The sequence below is a fragment of the Trichechus manatus genome, unplaced genomic scaffold (genome assembly GCF_000243295.1).
Source record: "Trichechus manatus latirostris isolate Lorelei unplaced genomic scaffold, TriManLat1.0 scaffold00103, whole genome shotgun sequence".
Taxonomy (NCBI): domain Eukaryota; kingdom Metazoa; phylum Chordata; class Mammalia; order Sirenia; family Trichechidae; genus Trichechus; species Trichechus manatus.
In genome coordinates, this window is record NW_004444039.1 from 383,680 (window position 1) to 392,596 (window position 8,917).

Genomic DNA, 8,917 nt, shown 5'->3' on the forward strand with positions numbered 1-8,917 from the left:
TGTATATATATATATATATATATATATATATATATATATATATACACACACGCACTATATATTACCCTTTAGAACTACTTTTCCTCCCTTTCAAGTTATCTATATTATTCATTTTGAAGTAATTTTAGCAAGATAAAATTTACTTTCGAACCGTTGGTGGAAGAAAGGCAGTTGAATGAATGAGTTAAATGAATTAATTAATAAAGAGAAAATAAGGATGGGGCTGTTGGGCGGCCCAGTGCGGAGACGTGGAACGCAGTTACCTCGCCCCAGTGCCTTAGAGAAGACGTTAACAACCAGCCTCTGCAGCCCTGGGACACACACCTATAGTCCGGCTCTCAGTCACCATTCCTTACGCCTTGAGAATCTTTCCCAGAGAGGCTGCAAACAGTGAAATGACTATTTCTTCCTAAAGTGGTAATGACGACCCAGACTTTGAAGTACTGACATTATCGGCGAAAATAGAAGCTTAAGATCATTGCAAGTAAGCGCTTGGAAGGCAGTAGGAAGAGGGGCGGAGCCATACACTTTGCACAGCAAGAAGAACCTACCCAAGATGATTTAAAAAGTAGAAATCATGCAGGTTTTAAGGCGCATTACAACCAGCGCCCCCCTTGGTAGGCTTGAAGGAGAACTAGAGTCCCCTTGCCTTTCTTTGAGGCAGGTTGAACCCCTCCCAGCCCCAGCTAAGGGGAGATAACAGGGAGAAGCACCACCAGATGTCTGCTATCCACCCAGGAAGTAGTGGAGTCTGAGCGAGTGTTCCCTCCCCACCCCCACAACCTCAGGCCCCAGCAAGCGGCCGAGGACTCACCTCAGAGCAGAACCACGGCTTGTGGACCATCTTGTCTCCCTGGCGTTCCTGCCCTCTCTCCGGACAGGCAAGCAGTGCTGCCAGCTCAGCCCTGCTGCAGGCTATGCTTCCTGCTCGCTGCAGTAACCAGACTGGCTTCTAAAGACAGCTCTGAGCATTTCCCTACAAAGAGACCACAAACGTCAAGTGTGAGTGGCTTATGTATGTGTCTGTTTTTCCTTCCGGTTGCTGTGAAATGATGTTGTCTCTGTTCGTTTCCTCTCTGTGCCTCTGCTTTTTTTTTTTCTCTGACAGACCTTCTGAAGCACTGAAGCTGAAGATGCTTTGTAGTTTAGGGACAGGTAAGAAACCTAGTCCTAATCTCTACCATTTTCTAATTTTAGAAAGATGGGTGATCTTTTAATGCTAGTGGCAGTAACATCCTCTAGAATGTATTTTCTAAGTGCCATAAGCTCCTTTCTAGACTGCACTGAGGCAAACACTTCAAGGCCACCGAATGGAGATTTCGAGATTTTATGGACTCAATATGTTCCAAAGGGTTCTACTATAAATTGACACAAAACATTCTTTCTTTTGACAGATATTTATTGAGCTTGTACACTGTAATAAGCACAATGCTAGGGACTAGGTACTCAGTTTACAATGCAGTACGGAAGACTTGAAGCCTTGGTGGCCCAGTGGTTAAGAGCTCGGCCACTAACCAAGGTTGGCAGTTCAAATCCACCAGCGCTCCTTGGGGCAGTTCTACTCTGTCCTGTAGGGTCTCTATGAGTCGGAATCAACTCGATGACAATGGTTTGTTTGTTTGTTTACTTGGGAAGACTTAGGAGTCCCTGGGTAGCCCAAATGGTTAAGCACTTGGCCACCAACTGAAAGGTTGGTGGTTCAATTCCACCCAGAGGCACCTCAGAAGTAAGGTCTGGCAATATACAATTCTGAAAGATCACAGCCATTGGAAACTCTATGGAACACAATTCTACTCTGACACACATGGGGTCGCCATGAGTCAGAATCGACTTGATAGCAACTGGTGGTGGTGTTGGTATGGAAGCCTAGATTTGAGTACATGGAAGGGAATTTAAAAGCCGTACTTCCAAATCCTTTGTCTTCTTCCACTGTGCTTTCGAGTAGCAGACAAATGGATAGGCCTTGAGATGAACCACCTGGGTTTGAATTTGTGCCTCAGCTTCCTCATCTGTAAAATGGGAAGTTGCTAACTCACAGGACTGTTGTGAAAATAGAATAAATTAATATCTGTAAAGGACTTAAAGGGTGCCCGGCACAGATAAATAAGCACTACGTAAGTGGTGCTATGAGTTGGAATCGACTCGATGGCAACGGGTTTGGCTTGGTTTTTATTATTGTCATTAGTGTCAGTTTTGTATTATTAATCAGCTCAAGATTTTTGCCTTTCCCTTCTCTTCCTCACTTCCCACCCTTTCCTGGTGCCTGGGATGTAATTTGGGACAGAAAGTGTTGAGGAGAAAGAGACAGTTTGAACAACTACTGCTCCCAGATGGTCCCCTGGTGCCCACGCTCCTGCTCTGGTCTGTTCCACCACCCAGCTCAGGAAAGGACCGTCCTGGGTCCTGCCCCTCAGCTTCACACTCTGCTCATGCTGTCTGCTGCACTTTTGTGACTTCGGAGTTGTGTTGTTTTGTTTTAATTTCCTTTAAGACTTCTCTGAATTTCAGATGGATTTCGTTTATTTCAAAATGTTTGAGCCACTCTGAATCTTGTTAAGGAATGCTCCGCCCATAAGAAGATGCCACACTTAAACAAACGATCCCACGCTCAGCTCGATAACCTGTGCAACTGGGACATATAAATCAAGCAACATGAACATCTATATTCATCATCGTATGTATATTACATTTGTAAGTGTAGCTAGAAATATTCATGGTAAAAATAGCATCAGGATACTCTATTTTTTCTTTCTTTCCTTACAAATCATTCTTGAGGAAATATATGTGTCAGGAACTATTCCAGATTTGAAGTAGATTATTTTATTTATTCCCAAGTTTTTATTTTGTAGTGTGGAGTATTCATTGGAAATGGATGGTGGTGGAGAAGACATCCAGACAGTACAGATTTCTCCAAAATGTCCTTCTATGCATATCCCATTATGCCATATCAGGTAAGGTAATATTTTCTATGTTAGGATTTTAAGCAGTATAAATTTAAATGCATAAATTTTAGGAAAAAAAAATTGCAGTTACATAGTGTGATGGATTGAATTGTGCCTTCAAAAGATGTGTCAGCTTGACTTCCCAGTGTTGTGTGGTTGTCCTCCATTTTGTGATGTATTGTAAATCCTAGCCTCTATACCTAGGGTTATGGTTCCATTTGGGAATGAGTTGTCCATTATGTTAATGAGGCAGGATTAGGTTATGCTAAAGAGGATTAGGTTACGTTTGTTATGTTAATGAGGCAGGAGAAGAGTGGGATGCAACGCCCTTACTCAGGTCAGAGCTCTGAGTTGATATAAAGGGAGTATCCTTGGAGTGTGGCCTGTGTCACCTTTTATATTACAAGAGATAAAAGGAGAGAGAAGCAAGCAGAGAGACAGGGACCTCATTACCAGCAGAAAGAAGAGTCAGGAGTGGAGCACATCTTTTGAACCCAGGGTCCCTGTGCTGAGAAGCTCCTAGACCAGGGGAAGATTGATAACAAGGATCTTACCCCAGAGCTGATGGAGACAGAAAACCTTCCCTTGGAGCTGGTGTCCTGAATTCAGACTTCTAGCCTCCTAAATTGTGAGACAATAAATTTCTGTTTATTAAAGCCATCCACTTGTGGTATTTCTGTTACAGCAGCACTAGGTAACTAAGACACATAGTATAACTCGAATACTAACACATTAAAGTTGTCTCCATAAGTCAATGGCATTCTATATATACTAAAGAACCTAAGCTTGGGCTTTTTAACAATAAAGTGCTTGATTTGACAACTTTATTATTCTTAATTCTGTTTTTTATCTACATCCTGATGGCATCTTTTCCCACTTAGAGCTGCCTGGAACTTCCATTGTTGAGTTCTTTCTAATGGAGAGAGGGCTTTAGCAGTCCAGGCAAACCAAGGAGCTGAGACTTCGTCCAAAAACAGATCAGGCTTGTTGTAGGAAAACAAGTTAAATATTTTTCCCCCTTGGAAAGACACAGGTTTTCTATCTCTGCTTTTCTACTTACAGTTATAGGTGTTTCCTCTTTTTTTTTTTTTTGCCTGTGTGTGTACGTGTGTGTGTTTTCTTTTTTGTTTCTCCTTCTTGATTAGTGGCTGGTTATGTCACATGTCAACATTTTAACAAACCACAGATTGTTCTGACCAAAAGCAAACAGCTGTAATTTCTAATCACTCGGTCCAATGAAAACAGTGTTTACATGTTCATATTTATTTAAACAGTCTTTCTAGCTATTTTAATTAGCCCCTGCATGCCATCTCAGTTAGCTGGAATCTCAGCACCACAGAATGGTTTATAACTACCTGTTAAGCAGTAGCCAAGCCCCAGGCAACTGTTTTGAATTTGTCATGGTGCTGGTTCAAGGAGCAACTGCTGTATGGAGTGGAGGAAGTGGGGTGGGGGAGAGAGAAGTGGGGAGAATTTGAGAAGATACAGAGAAAATTTGAGATGATAAGAAGGTTGAAAACTCTGTGTCCAAAGTGTGGACCCTTGCTGACTCATTTTCCTGCAGGATAGAAGACAGTATTAGCCATGGGAGATCAGTTGTCCACCCAACCCAATGCCATCCAGTTGATTCTGACTCATAACGACCCCATAGAACAGAGTAGAACTGCCCCATAGGGTTTCCAAGGAGCAGCTGGTGGGTTTGAACCACCAATATTTTGGTTAGCAGCCGGGCTCTTAACCACTGCACCACCAGGGCTCCAGGTGCCCACCGAGGAACTTAAATAAATAAGCTCAGAAGTTGGTTTGGCAAGTTTTTAGAGCAAAGTTGTCTAGTAGTATAGCACGTGCCTCATTCCTGTTCGGGAATGGGAGTGGTTTTCATTTTTAGATGAGGAAATCAGAGCTTAGAAAGATTCGGTGTATTTGTCCATTCAGTAATATTAAGTACCTGTAAACTCCCCAGAGACTTCCTGGGTATTCTTGATAGAAGAAATTTATAGCTTAGTGGGAAGGGGAGGAACCCAGTGAGTTCCTATTAACTGGTTCATTCATGATTTCAAAACCATTCACAGAACATGTACTACGGTAAATGAACAGTGAATTAGAATAAACTCCTTCCCTAAGAGAGATTATAATCTAGTAGGCACAGCAAAATGAACTTTATCCACCCTCCTCTTCCGCTTTCTTGCCACTTACCAAAACCAGTTGTCGAGAAGTTGATTCTAACTCACGGTGACCCCACGCATGTCAGAGCTGATTTTTCAGAAGTAGATCACCAGGCCTTTCTTCAGAGGTGCCCCTGGGTGGACTTGGTCCTCCAACCTTTCAGTTAGCAGCGGAGTCCTTTTCTCTCTCGCTTGTAAGAGGCCATCTCTGCCGTCCACCTCTTCTGTTCAGTCCTGGTGTCTCTGGCCTTTTATTTTGCCAGAACCCCATGACCAGCTATTTCAGCAATGTGTATAATGTTGATTTTCATGTTCTTGTTCTTCTGCCATCTTGGCCCCGCCTCCCAATGTTCTTGTTCTTCTGGTTGTTCACTTTGCTCATTTCTAGCCTTAGTTGGAAGATCAGTCCACTTTCTTTCTTGCTCCAGAGCTACTCAGACTCACTGGGGAAGCCATATATTAAGGATTGAGTTGTGTCCCCCCAAAATATGTGTCCACTTGGCTAGGCCATGATTCCCAGTATTATGTGGTTGTCCTCCATTTTGTGATCTGTTGTGATTATCCTATGTGTCGTAAATTCTAACCTCTGTGATGTTAATGATGCAGGATTAGAGGCAGTTATGTTAATCAGGCAGGACACAAACTACAGGATTAAGTTGTATCTTGAGTCAATCTCTTTTGAGATATAAAAGAGAGAATCGAGCAGAGGAGAAGAAACTCATACCATCAAGAAACAAGAGCCAGAAGCAGAGCGTGTCCTTTGGACCTGGGGTCCCTGCACTGAGAAGCTCCTCGACCAGGGGAAGATTGATGACAAGGACCTTCCTCCAGAGCCGACAGAGAGAGAAAGCCTTCCCCTGAAGTTGACATCCTGAATTCAGACTTCTAGCCTCCTAGACTGTGAAAGAATAAATATCTGTTTGTTAAAGCCATCCACCTGTGGTATTTCTGTTATAGTAGTGCTAGATAAGTAAGACACACTTGTCCTCAAAGCAGATTACCTTCCCTAATGCGGCTGGGTCTCAATCAATCAGTTGAAGACTTTAAAATCCAAAAGGGAGTTTCCCTAGGTTGTGTTCTGCCTCCAGACTACAGATAGACATTTTGCCAGAACATTCTTGTTCTCCACTCTTCTCGTTGCCTAAACTACAGATTTTGAAACGTAAGCCTGCAGGGGTCTCCAGCCTGTCACCTGACTCTCATATCTTGGACTTGCAGTCCCCCACAATCATATGTGCCAATTCCTTGAAGTAAATCTCTTTTTCTCTCTCTCCTATCTGTCTATCTATCTATCTGTCTGTCTATCTATCTATCTAACTATCTTTATCTATGTCTTACTGGTTCATTCCTCTAGAGGACCCTGACTAAAACAGGCACCTAGTAGAGCAAAAGGAAGAAAGACTTTGAATTCTTTTTAAGAGGGATCTGACGGCAAATTTCAAAGGCTCTGATCCATTGGGGGCATTCCCTGCACTCAGGCATCTGGCAAGCACTAATTTCTCCATTCCTTATGCCTTGCTTGCCTATCCTTTCCTGGATGATCTCCATCCTTGACTTCCTAAAAAAATAACTGAGAAAATCTTATTAGTGTTCATTGTTTTGATAATTTTTAAAATTAAATTTTTAATTATACATGAAATTAATTTATTTTGCAAAAAATTAACATAGCAGGTAAGGCCAAAGCGCCTTTTGACTGTGAGCCCTAATTTCAATTTTCTTTCCTGCTCTCCTCACAGTTAAGCACTGCTACCTGTCTGGAATGGATTCCACCAAGACATGTTCCGTGCATTTATATAGATCTATGTAACTGCTGCCAATCTGCAACTGTGCACCTGTACAGCTTCACCCTTGGACATGCTTGTACATACAAACAGAACACGAGACTAAAACCATTCTATCACACCTGGTTTCTGAGGGAACTGGGTAAACTGCCGCTCTGGTTTCACATGAAATCAAGTTTGAAAACAACATGTTATTTACAAGGATATCGACAATAAAACTGCATTGCTATTTTTGGTGGTTGACAAAGTTAGACTTCTCAGTTGTTCAGATTTTTGTCCATTTGTGTTCTATGTATTTTAGAATGTGGATTTATATCCAACTGGTTTGCCTCAAAGTGGAAATTTCTGTATCAAATACCAAAAGTCCACTAGCCATTTAATAAAGTGAGTTCCCTGGATTTTCCTTTTTACTTACACAATAGCCAAATAGTCAAATCAAATCAAACCTGTCCTAAGGCACATGTGCTCTCCGTAATGATGGCCCAACAAAACAAAACATTGCTCAGTCCTGTGCCGTCACTGCGATCGGTTGTGGAGGGGACCATTGTGATCCATAGCGTTTTCACTGGCTGATTTTTGGAAGATAATTGCCAAGCCTTTCCTCCTAGTCTATCTTAGCCTGAAAGCTCCACTGGACGTTCAGCATCTTAACAATACTCACGCCTCCACTGACAGATGGGTGGTGGCTGCCCATGAGGTGCATTGGCTGGGAATCAAACCTGGGTCTCCTGCACGGAAGGCGAGAATTCTACAACTGAACTAACACTGTCCCCTTATAACAGCCTGCGTCTCACAAGGGATTACTCTCCTTTCAAGGGATTAAAACACCAACATGGTCTGTTTATTCCCTTTAGTTTTTATATAATCATTTTACTCTCAGAAAATAGAACTTTAAAAAGAAAATTCAACTTACCTCTCTGCCATTTTCACCACAACTTTTCCTATCATATAACCAAAGCCATGTGTTCACATTTGCATGGAAGGCCAAACACTCAGTCCCTTGGTTCTATCCCCCCGTCCAATTTTGCTTCCCTCTCTCTTCTTCCTTTCAAGGTCAACCGTCCTGAAATGGAAGCCCACACTCTCTGCCATCACTTCCCCACCTCCCCTTCTCTCCTCCCTCCCTGCCTTCCTTCCATTCGAACTTTGGTTCCCAGCCTCCCATCCCACCACTGAACTTGTCCTTGCTAATGTCTTCCATGGCACCCTAATTGATGAAAACAATAGACACTATGAAGTCTTTCTCTCTGCTGCATTTAAAATGATTGATCATTTCTTTGCTCTTAGACCTCTCCTCTCTTTCTTTGGAGACCCTGGGTGGTGCAGACAGGTAAGAGCTCAGCTGTTAACCAAAAAGTTGGAGGTACAAGTCCACCTTAGGAAGAAAGGCCTTGCCATCTACTTCTGAAAAATCAGCTCCTCTAACACACATGGGGACATGATGAGTTGGAATCAACTCCATGGCAAACGGCTTTTTTTGTTGTTGTTGTTGTTTTTCTTTCTTTGGAGGACACCACTTAGCCTTGGTTTGACCGCCTTCACCATTCACCTTCTCCACTTGCTGCTATCCAGGTTTCTCCCTTGGACACCATATGTTTTCATGCTACTGCTCTCTCTGGGTGGGCTCATCTACTCCCCTTTAGGTCAGGGGTAAGCCTTCTCCTTCTGCTCTTCTGTGGTTAATGTCATCACCATACTATTAGTCTCTGTCCCAAAACGTTGCCAACCTTCTTTTCCATGCTTCTTAACGTCAGCCAGTCACCAAATTCTATTTAACAAATAAATTAATAAATCTCAAATCTGGTTGACCAGTTCAGTTTCCTCTGTGCATACCCGTGGCCACTGCCTTAGTTTAGACTCTCATTGCGTGGACCATGACAATTCCTAACTGTTGCAACCCTCTTCTAAACTCTAATCCTGAGCACATGGTAGGTTCTCAGAAGATACTAACTGAATGAACAGCTCCACAGTACTGAATATTCTCATAGACAGATTTTCAAATCTACTCCTGTCACGACCTACTCAAAGA

At 42.6% G+C, this 8,917-nt stretch overlaps 1 protein-coding gene and 1 long non-coding RNA gene across 4 annotated transcripts in view; one reads left to right on the plus strand and one right to left on the minus strand.

Annotated features, from left to right (window-relative positions):
- NEDD9 (neural precursor cell expressed, developmentally down-regulated 9) overlaps window positions 1–1,137 on the minus strand; it is a 228,042-nt gene extending 226,905 nt beyond the window's left edge. For both annotated transcript variants that reach the window (XM_023737442.1, XM_023737440.1), the window contains exon 1: window positions 815–1,137. The gene's annotated coding sequence lies outside the window, so the exon portion shown is untranslated. The remainder of the gene's footprint in view (window positions 1–814) is intronic.
- On the plus strand, window positions 869–5,843 carry LOC111821751 (uncharacterized). Of its 2 annotated transcripts, none has more exons than XR_002825089.1 (4): window positions 869–1,002; window positions 2,509–2,691; window positions 2,850–2,951; window positions 5,791–5,843. It is a non-coding gene; the product is annotated as an uncharacterized LOC111821751 (long non-coding RNA). The 2 variants fall into 2 exon arrangements; XR_002825088.1 differs by having other exon boundaries at window positions 2,509–2,674.
- Window positions 5,844–8,917: the final 3,074 nt, after the last annotated feature.